We start from the raw sequence: 10,064 nt of genomic DNA on the forward strand, positions 1-10,064 counted from the left end.
TGCTCAAACGCCTTATCAATCCCAATCCGATTTTCGTTCATTCATGCATTCATCCTCTGACTCAAATGTGTCGATGGCCTAATTTTAGTCCGCTTTCTAGGACTAGTTAGTTATTTTAGGAGGTGGATTTGACGCTGCAAGGGAAAATCCCTTTCTATCTTCCTCTCCTCCGTCGATTAGGGGTAGGTAACACATCCGCAATTGAGGATGTCTATGATACTTCGCTAATTAGGAGAAATCAAGTAGCCACTCGCTTCTTTGCCACCTTATGATATAAAAAAAGGAATGAGTGAAAGGAATTGAAAATATAACAGTTGTTTTACACCCATGGGTACTGCATTCGTCACCTTATCATCGAACAATAAAAAAACAAAAGAGAAATCTTTTGCTACAGAAATAATTTAGTATTCGAAAATGGCACTATTTTGTCAGTACGTAACGTGGGTTGTGAAATATGACAACAATAAGATAAGAAGTGTCCGTTTGTTCGGGACAAATGAGCGGAACGTGTCACTGTGTCCGACACAGGGTGATATCAGTCATACCTAATGTGCACGCGTGTCACAAGCTGCTGTAGCTTATATCTTTTATTTATAAGAAAATAATGATTTTTAAAAAATTCAGCCTAGTAATGGAATTACGAACGGACCTACACAAATATACACATACATACGTAAGCCAAACCTACTAGGCGGACAGACCAGCCACTTTGGCCGGACATTTGGGTAGAAAGGTCGGACACCCTATATTATTTAGGATTTTGTCTCAGTATTAATAGGTAAACTCTCGTTTGGGAAATGTAAAAAGCCTAACAAAAGTCGGAAAACCGTTTATTTTGGCCGGACACGCAATCAAAAAGCCTACCTATGTCCGGCCTTACCCGGACGCCTGGCAACGCTTTATCGAGTATGGAATATGCTATAGTACATAGAAACCTAGACAGACAAGACCGGAAAACTGTATTCGTTTTGTGTGCTCAGAGCTTGTAAAATATTGAAGGAAATAAAATCAATAGAGTCGACGACTGTTTACTTTAAAATAAAAGTAAAACAATGAAGTGTAAGATAACAGTATAACGTGCAATACTTTTAAAATTAGGAAACAAATTAAATTAATTTATCATGAATTACAGGTAGATTATATGCAAATATCTAACAAAAAAAAAAAACTCCCATCAACTCACAATACCGCTATATCAATTAAAATTTTATCCACTCATTAAAGGTAACTGTTTGTCGGAGTCGTTACAAACAGACGTAAAGTCGACGAAGATAAAACAATAATGTCTCAAGTTTGTTGAGCGCCCATACATATTTATTTACCCTAATAACTTACAGGTTAATGGCTGCAATTTATAGAGACGCTAGTTGTCGCCCACGACTCTGTCCGCACGGAATTAAAAAAAACTTTAAAAGTATCCTATAGGTTATTCCAGACTATGTTCTACATCTGTGCCAAGTTTCATCTGGATCCGTTGAGCCGTTACGGAGATATTTTCAAACAAACATCCATCCATCTAAGCATTCGCATTTATAATATATAAATAAGTAAGATAGTAAGATTATTATATTATTGTAGGGATTTGCAATTTATGTGGATAATTAAGTTTCACATCCGCCAACATATATTGTTGTATGAATCATTATGCGGCTTAAGAATGGGGAAATTTATCATTGGTTTACCCTAAAATTAGTGTAAACTATCATTAAGTATTAATGTTTACAACAAAAGCAACATATCAGCTGTGTCATCTGTAATTAAAAAAGAAAACTTTTGCTTGCACCACTGAAAGCTATATTTTTAATTTTTGGAAGTAACTGCGATTGAACTAGGCAGGATAGTTGTTTGAGTAACATACCTGAAAGCATCCTTTCCTTTGCTTTTGATAAAACTTTGTAATGTAGTGTTGTTTAGTGTTTAAACGTTTTGTCTGATAGCATATGTTGTTTGATTTCTATAAATACGAGAAAAAAATCTATTAAAAAAGCATAAAAATATATTTTTTTCTTATTATAAATGTTGTTCTATCTTTCTTTTAGTACGACATTTTTTAGTCTAAATAAACAAAAAAAAGATTTACTTTTAAGTTGTGTAAACTATGATTCTAACAGTCTTCATGTGTTTAATCACCATAAAAGATATTTGTTACCCAGTTAAATTACGACCATGATAACGGCAACTTCAAGTGAATGCAGCGGTTAACTTTTGCCGTACATCAGCACAATGACTGCTCGAAGCTATCCGTGTATGAATATCCTTATTCAAAATATGGAATTCAAGTAATCATGTAAACAAAAATGTACGGTGCTCAGAATCTTGAGGTATAAGTTTGCTTCTTTTCAAATATAGGGATGTTCCCTGATGCAGTGGATACATTATTAAGATTCCGGCGCGGTGCAACTTTCAGCGTATTCGATAATCGCAAGTTTTTCCACAGCCAGCGAATGTAGGTCGATCCGGCGAAGTTGTGGGGAGGCGCGGGGAAATGGGGAGTGGGGAAGGCATCGCAAACTGCCCACATGGACGTTTTTGCCGCCGAGATTCTTAAAACTTTTCTATTCCTTTTTCCTTTAAAAGTTTTTTTTTTTGTAAAATTATTCTTACTTGGTTTATGTTTTTTTTATTTCTGCGCTGTAATTAAAAGTTTAGCTGGGGTTTTTTTATTGATATTTCTGATATACATGCTTTGTTATTTTAGACTTACAATATTATAGAAATTAAATAAATCTATAAGGAAAATAAAGCGAATTCACGGATATTGAAAACATTTTTTTAAAACACTGAATACAGTATATGAAATTAAAGAAACTATATGAAAATAAGTAAAAAAAAATATTAATTTCCGTCACAAATGGAAAGCGTTTATTAATTTTCGTATGAGGGAAAATGTAGCAAAGATTTTCCTTTTAGATATTATAAATCTGAAATATGAATTTAAAAGAAAAAATGTAGTTAGTATTAGTAGTGTTCCCTGCAAAGAAAGCTCTTTTGCTTTCGTCGAGTAAAACAGTTTTTTTTTTAAAACCTCTGCTTTCTTTTTTCAAAGGATAACAGTATTTCGATCTTGTTAAAGTAATGTATTGGCCAAAAAGGTATATCTGTAAATTTGTCAGGGCGCGGTCGCGTAATTATTGGATATGCTGAAATCATTCCATTGGTCCATAACTGTGCCCACTAACCGTTATTTTAGTAATGCAAAGACCGTTATTTTAGTTATTCAACAAGCTGATAAATGCACCGGCTATATGCGCCACCGCAAATTTGGTGGTGCATTTATCTCTGTACAGTCATGCGCGTAATTGTTATGATAATATTATTGGTGATATTATTATAACGAATTTCAACATTTATTTAGCAAACAATTTTGTTGTTATACACTTTGATAGTTTGTGACGATTGCTATTGGAAAAGAAAAAAGCCAAAAATACTAAATAAAAATGGTTACTGTGAGAAAATTATAATAGATAGATATATGCTTTTGTGGACTTTTATGTAGCACATTTAAAGAGCTACAATTCTTCCATACAACATTTTTTCTAAGTCCTATAGTTTAGCCTACGTAAGCGCTGAAAGCAAAACTTTCCCTAATTTTCGCAACACATTTTGAAGCTAAATTCAAAATCTACTAGTCTTCTAGTTATAAAAAAAAACAAAAAAAAAAGAACCCATCTGCAAGCACTTCCTTTCGATTAAAATCATTTTTATCAAAATCGGACCACCAGGGGCGGAGTTTCGCGGTAACACACATAAAAAATACAGTCGAATTGATTACCTCCTTTTTTTTGAAGTCGGCTAAAAATTGAGAAGGCCTATCATGTTGCATTTAATAATTACTGCATCATAGTTGTAAAGGCTTTATTACTAGTCAAATTATTGAGAATCCAAAAATTACTGAGAATCAAAAAAAAAATCTTTAAATATATTATATATATTTTTATAGTACAGACGTATCCAAAATTGTAACTGAATGGTTTTATGAATGCGATTGTACACTATCCTAATATGTCGTTGAATACAATGTTGGTAGTTCTATTGTCGTACTCGTGAATAACCGAATTGATTCTTAATTGTCAGCCAATACTTGAATTGAAATAGCCCATTGTTATAATAATGTGGTTGATGTACTCGTAACTAAAATATTATTGCCATTTCGTTATATATGCGGTATTGAAAATTAACTATGTGAATGCTTTCATTCCACATGGTATTTTAAATATTGAATATAAAGTTTGTTAGTAAAAAATGATTTTTACTTGTTACAAATGCTTTGAATTTGTATTTATTATAGACTAGCTTTTGACCGCGGTTTCGTCTACGAGAAAATAATAAACCTAACCAATAGCCTAAGTGTTCTTTCAAACCATGTTCCATATCTATGCCAAATTTCATAAAGATCCGTTGAGCCATTCTGGAGATAACTTCTACCAAACATCCATCCATCCATACATTCGCATTTATAATATTAAGATTTAAAAAAAATATAAAATTGACTTCGCAGCTAACAGTTCCAGCTCCCACGCTTGGGGTAATAGACAGGGCGGTATAGCGCCACCGATAAAAAAATAACTAACTCCATCTATCGAAGTAACAAAGGTATTATTAAATTCGTTAAAATGTCTCCGTAATTTAGTCCTAGCATATTATCTCCGAGCGCCACGAACAAGGTAAAATTTATAATCACAATTTCTGAGAATGCAAATCTTCAGTGATTAACTCTGTCCCTTTGCGATGTTCTTTGAATTTCATTCAAGTAAAAATTGAGTAATTTATGAAACTTAATTAAGCAACTATCCAAGCGTCTTGCCGACTTCGCTCCGGCTTCTTTGGCGAGCGCTGAGCGCAGATTAAAAATATATTACACTGGGCGTTTTGAGACTAAATCGACCGGTCACACTCAAACACCGTTACGTTCGTCTGCATAATTTAATCTATGACGTACAATGACGTCAAAGATTATTTTTTATATTTTTTACTAAATAATAATAGAAAATTACTGAAAATTCTACTTTACTATATCTAAAAAGAATTAACAAAAGAGAGTCCATAAAATATTTTTATTTAATTAATAGCGAGAAATGTTAGAATTATATGACTATTGATTGTAGCATTCTTGGTATCTAATGTTGAAACACTTTAGTTGTTTTCACACGCGAATCCTCCTCAGAAAATTGAATTTATTATTTACAGTAGAATGTCTGTAGGTGGGATGTCTGTGTAATAAGAAAATAATTTATTTATTGGCTGGCGGGAGTTTTAGTGGTAGTCGGTCAAAGTTTCGCCTTCGATAATGCAGTACGCTGAAGACGGCCGCAGACTTTTAAATTGTTGTTTTTGTCTCGCTTGTTCCACAAGTTTAACTTCGTCATTCGACAATCAATTTTTTTTTAGTGATGTAATTATGTACTGTTTTCAGTTAATTTTTAAATACTATATAATCATTATTCCATAAAAAAATGTAGCTAGAGATATATTTATCTGCATTCTTAATTAAAATTACCGTATCATTATCTATCTATATATATAAAAGAAAGTCGTGTTAGTTACACTATTTATAACTCAAGATCGGCTGAATCGATTTAGCTGAAAATTGATGGGGAGGTAGCTTAGAACCAGGAGACGGACATAGGATAATTTTTACCCCGTTTTCTATTTTTTATTCCGCGCGGACGGAGTCGCGGGTAAAAGCTAGTAATCATATATAATAAAGCCATTTGTTATTCAACTCGAACATTCCGCATGCAGCAAATCGAACATTTATACAGATTATCAATTTCAAATCTATTTTAGTGATACGATATTAAACATTGTCAAACACCGCACGTCGCTACTCGATATCCAGTTACAAATAAATTCGATTAAATCTAGTTTACTGACTAAAACAAATTATAGACAGTGTAAACACAAACATGTACCTACTGAGACATAACTAACCTTAGATTTCTATCGTAACACATGTATTAGAACACTATTATCAGTACACTTTTTTGAAGAAGAATGAAAGGGATGGTAATATTGTTACGACAGATAAAAATTTTCGATTCCTTTTTGCCCGATCGAGTACATAGAATCAGAAAAAAACTCCCATTGGGCCGATTGATTGGTAGGCCGATCGGCCCAATTTTATCAGGAAAACCCCAAAGTAATACGTAATTTTGAATGTACGCAATCCATTGTATTTTATATAACTTATAAAAAATCGTCCCAGCATTTGATAGTCTGTGTCGTAACTCTACGATATTTTGTTAAACGAAATGAGGTCAAGTAAAGCGTTCTTGTCAAGTATTTTGTGGTCAGAATATTTTATAACACTTTGACACAATCACTGCGTGTCCGCTATTAACAATAAAAAGATTGTGGATAGTAAGCTAGTAATTGACTTTTAAATTATCTAATATAACCAAGTACGACGTGGGGACCTTTAAGAGTAGAGTGAATAGGCATTTACAAAGCTAGTGCTATCTTTAGACCACATCACTTCATCGGAGGGAACGTGGTCAAGCGCTAGCTTTTTCAATATAAAAAAGATAAATAAAAATAAAAAGGTTTATTTAACGCAAAACGAAGTTTAACGGCTTAAATTTTGGTAGCGGAAGAGGCTCTTAAATCAAAACTTGAACCACTTAGAGTAAGCCGTTAGTAAACATTCTATGAATTTTGTAAAGAGCCCGGAGGAAAAATGTTAAACACATTGTATTCAAAAGGTATTTTATTAGCATTATAATGTTTACTTTGTATTAGAGGAGGGGAAATTGAAGTGGAAAACTCTACGGAATACTTTTAAATCTCTTAATATATTTTATGATGCGCCGCGTTAAAACCAAGCACCAACAACTTTTCACTTAATCAACTCCTGAATACCTCAATATGTTAAACTTTAAAAAGTTTTCGTTACCTCGACCTCGCGCTGGTAAATTAGTTATTATTTTCAGTATAGCTACGCTTGGATGCCGTCACTAAAGCTTTGTAACATGTAAATACAATTTTGTAACTATATTTAGGATAGAAAAGATACGATAGTCATCTTTTAGTTATTGATTGACTCTCTACTATTTTCTCAGATCCACGCAATGGTATAGGAGTGAGGTAGAGAAAGAAGATTGCATGAGTGTATATGCTCTGTCTAGGAATTGAGTTCTATTTTCGTAAATAGGTTTCAGCTTGATAAATGAATTACATTTTCGTGAGTTCTCGTTAGTAAATAAGATCCCTGTTGATCAATTACTTTTGACAAAATATAGTGAAACACGCAATCTTAATGTTTATAAAACGAAGGTTTTTTTCTTTTTCAGATACATGTCTTGCGCTGGATTCAAACGCTATGCTATCTGTCAAACGTAAGTCTTTATGTTCCTTTTAAATAGTTTAGTGTTCAATGTTCTTTAGGTACTACTGTTAGTACCCTTTAAAATATGTGCTGATATTTAAAAAAAACAGATTTTTTAAAGTCAGATATGATATTGTAAAATTAGTAAACGTCGTAATCAGAATCTTACAACCATGAAACCTTGTATTAAATATAAGTCATTTAATAGATTTCTTTGGACCTAAAGGAAAGAAAAGGCACCTTGATATTTCCTTGCTTTTTGCTTCAGATAGCGGCAGATGTTTTTTTTTAGGTTTTAAAATAAAGTCTAGAGTCGCCGCGTAATTAATTAACGACAAGTACGGAGAAACATTTACAAATTCTCGCCTCAGTTTTTGCGGCTATTTCATTTCTATGTTATGTTATGTTGAAAATTATTTTATGTTATTTTATGTGAATAAGGTACGGTTTTTTGGGGGGGTCAATTGACAAATGAACAATGTTTACAAAGCTTTCTGTTAGTAAAAGAAAAATTTATAAACTGTGCAAATAGCTAATGAGTCGATGTTTGTCAAGTCACGGTTGAATGAGTGGGGGAGAGAGGGGTCGGAGTGAAGCGTGGAAGGGGCAGGGAGAGGGGGGGGGCGTGGATTTTGTGAAAAATCAAAACTCTCTCAGTTGATTGCGGCGCAGGAACTAGTAAATATTTGTTCTCTAAACGAGGTGCGCGGTTTTTGAAGAGGCTTTAATATATTTTTATTTTCTGTTCAGTCACGTAAGCTACGATTGGTCGATACTACATCAGAAAATGTATGTATGTATGTTCGAGATATATTACATTTGTAACTAATTTTATAAAAGATTGCTCTAAGATTTTGTCATAATATATATCATATATTTAAAATGTAATCCGTGATCAGTATGGCAAAACTTCAGCCATCATTTTTCACAACTTGAAACTGCACTTCACAGAGTAATAGCACCGACGACGATACCGCAGGTGGCCGCGTAGTCGTTTACCAAGTTTCTTATAAGTAATTCTAATGATGTATCTGTTTGAAAGTTGACGTACTGCTACTTTTAAAACTGTCAACGGGTTTTTACACGTAATGCCCAATTTAGATGGTGTGTGAAGTGAACCTTTGGGTGTTGTATCCGCTAGATGACGCTGTTGGTCAGTCAAGTTATTGTTGTTCTTGAGAAATTCTGCGATCACTGTCATTGAAATCTTAGTTCTGCTTTAAATTATATATTATTAGCATAAGCTATTTTCCTGCAAGACATTTATTTACTTTCTAAATATAAAAAATAAGTTATTTATCAATATTTTTCCACATGAAGTTACGCTAAAGTATAACTGCTACGCCGTCGTAGCTTTTTGTAGCCCTCCCTTCTATTCCGTCATGTGTAATTTATTTGACGTTACCTAAATACTTTAAGATTTGAGGACGGGTAGCGTTAGGGCGGCGCACCTGTGAAAGATATACGAGCCGCACGAGATATTATAGCGCAGTTTGCATTCACCTCGTGCACGTGGCTGTCGTAAAACTGGTGTTGCATGCTGCTGCTAACCATCGCTATGTTTACTTTTAGGATGTTTAAACATTTTTGGAACATGCAATAGAATTGTTACATTATTTCTAACGTATACTTTATACGTTTATATTCTAACTTGACTGGTGTATTCGTAGCTAAGTTAGGCAATGGTGTGTCTTACTTGTTATTTTTAAAAATGCAAAAAAACCATTCACTTACTCTATGGTTCTGAGACCAATATCCCCGTTTAAATCATATCATTATCTCTTTTTTGTCAAAGATAATAACAGGATTGTCGATTATGTTTTGACGACGACCTATTTTTAGGTTATTACCTCTCATCTCTTTTAGTCGTCAATTGACTAGTACGTAAAATAATTTATAATTTGTTTTCCGCAACAAATGTTAAGGTTAAAGCATGACTTGTGAAATACAGTAGTCGTTAAAGCGTATCTTTTGTCATACTGTCTGGTTCAGTGCACGTAACGCTGTCTCAGCAGTGTCCCAACCACTGCGGTGTGGTAGAACTGGGTGTCATTTTAAAATGTCTTCTATGTACTATATGCATTTGACAGTGTAAATATTGACTTGTTACAAATGTAGAAATATTTGTATAGAACAATATACTAAATGCGAGATATAGATGATGAGCGTCTACTGTACTACTGACATAACTGTATCGCCATCCCTACCATTCTTTTTGCCAATAACAGATATAATATATTCACACAGAGGTGTCAGGACAATAATTAATTTTTTTTCAATCTCACATATACACAGTTTTCTTACTTGAGTTAAGACAGTAAAAATTAATTCTTCGTTTTGAATCTTTCCATGAAAACTTTCATTGGATTTTTATTTATTATAATTAAATATATTCGAAGATTCATTAACATATCGATATATTAAATTGGTTGTTTGTATCACATCGGCAATCGATTGACACTCGATGCGCATCACTAGTTCGCATGACGTCATTACTCATGCATGCATGAGATCCACACTTTAACGCGCAAATGTAGCAGCGTTTCGATATTTTACGTATTCAATTTAAACTGGTAATAATGATGATAATTTAAACATGGTTAAAATTTCTAATACATTTGATAGTTGTTTGATATTAATTTAATAAATAACACTATTTGTTAATTAGAAAAAAGCAAAAAACTGACTGTGTGATATTCTATGAAGAATACGAATCGTATGACATCTCACTCATCAAAAA

The 10,064-nt window shown here is 33.2% G+C and overlaps 1 long non-coding RNA gene across 1 annotated transcript in view; it reads left to right on the forward strand.

Moving 5' to 3' along the window:
* The window catches only part of LOC106718998, a 62,653-nt gene extending 55,314 nt beyond the window's left edge, over window positions 1-7,339 (forward strand). The window contains exon 3 of the long non-coding RNA XR_001357400.1: window positions 7,290-7,339. This is a non-coding gene — a long non-coding RNA (uncharacterized LOC106718998). The remainder of the gene's footprint in view (window positions 1-7,289) is intronic.
* The last annotated feature ends 2,725 nt before the right edge of the window (window positions 7,340-10,064 follow it).

The sequence above is a fragment of the Papilio machaon genome, chromosome 4 (genome assembly GCF_912999745.1).
Source record: "Papilio machaon chromosome 4, ilPapMach1.1, whole genome shotgun sequence".
In the NCBI taxonomy this organism is placed as follows: Eukaryota; Metazoa; Arthropoda; class Insecta; order Lepidoptera; family Papilionidae; genus Papilio; species Papilio machaon.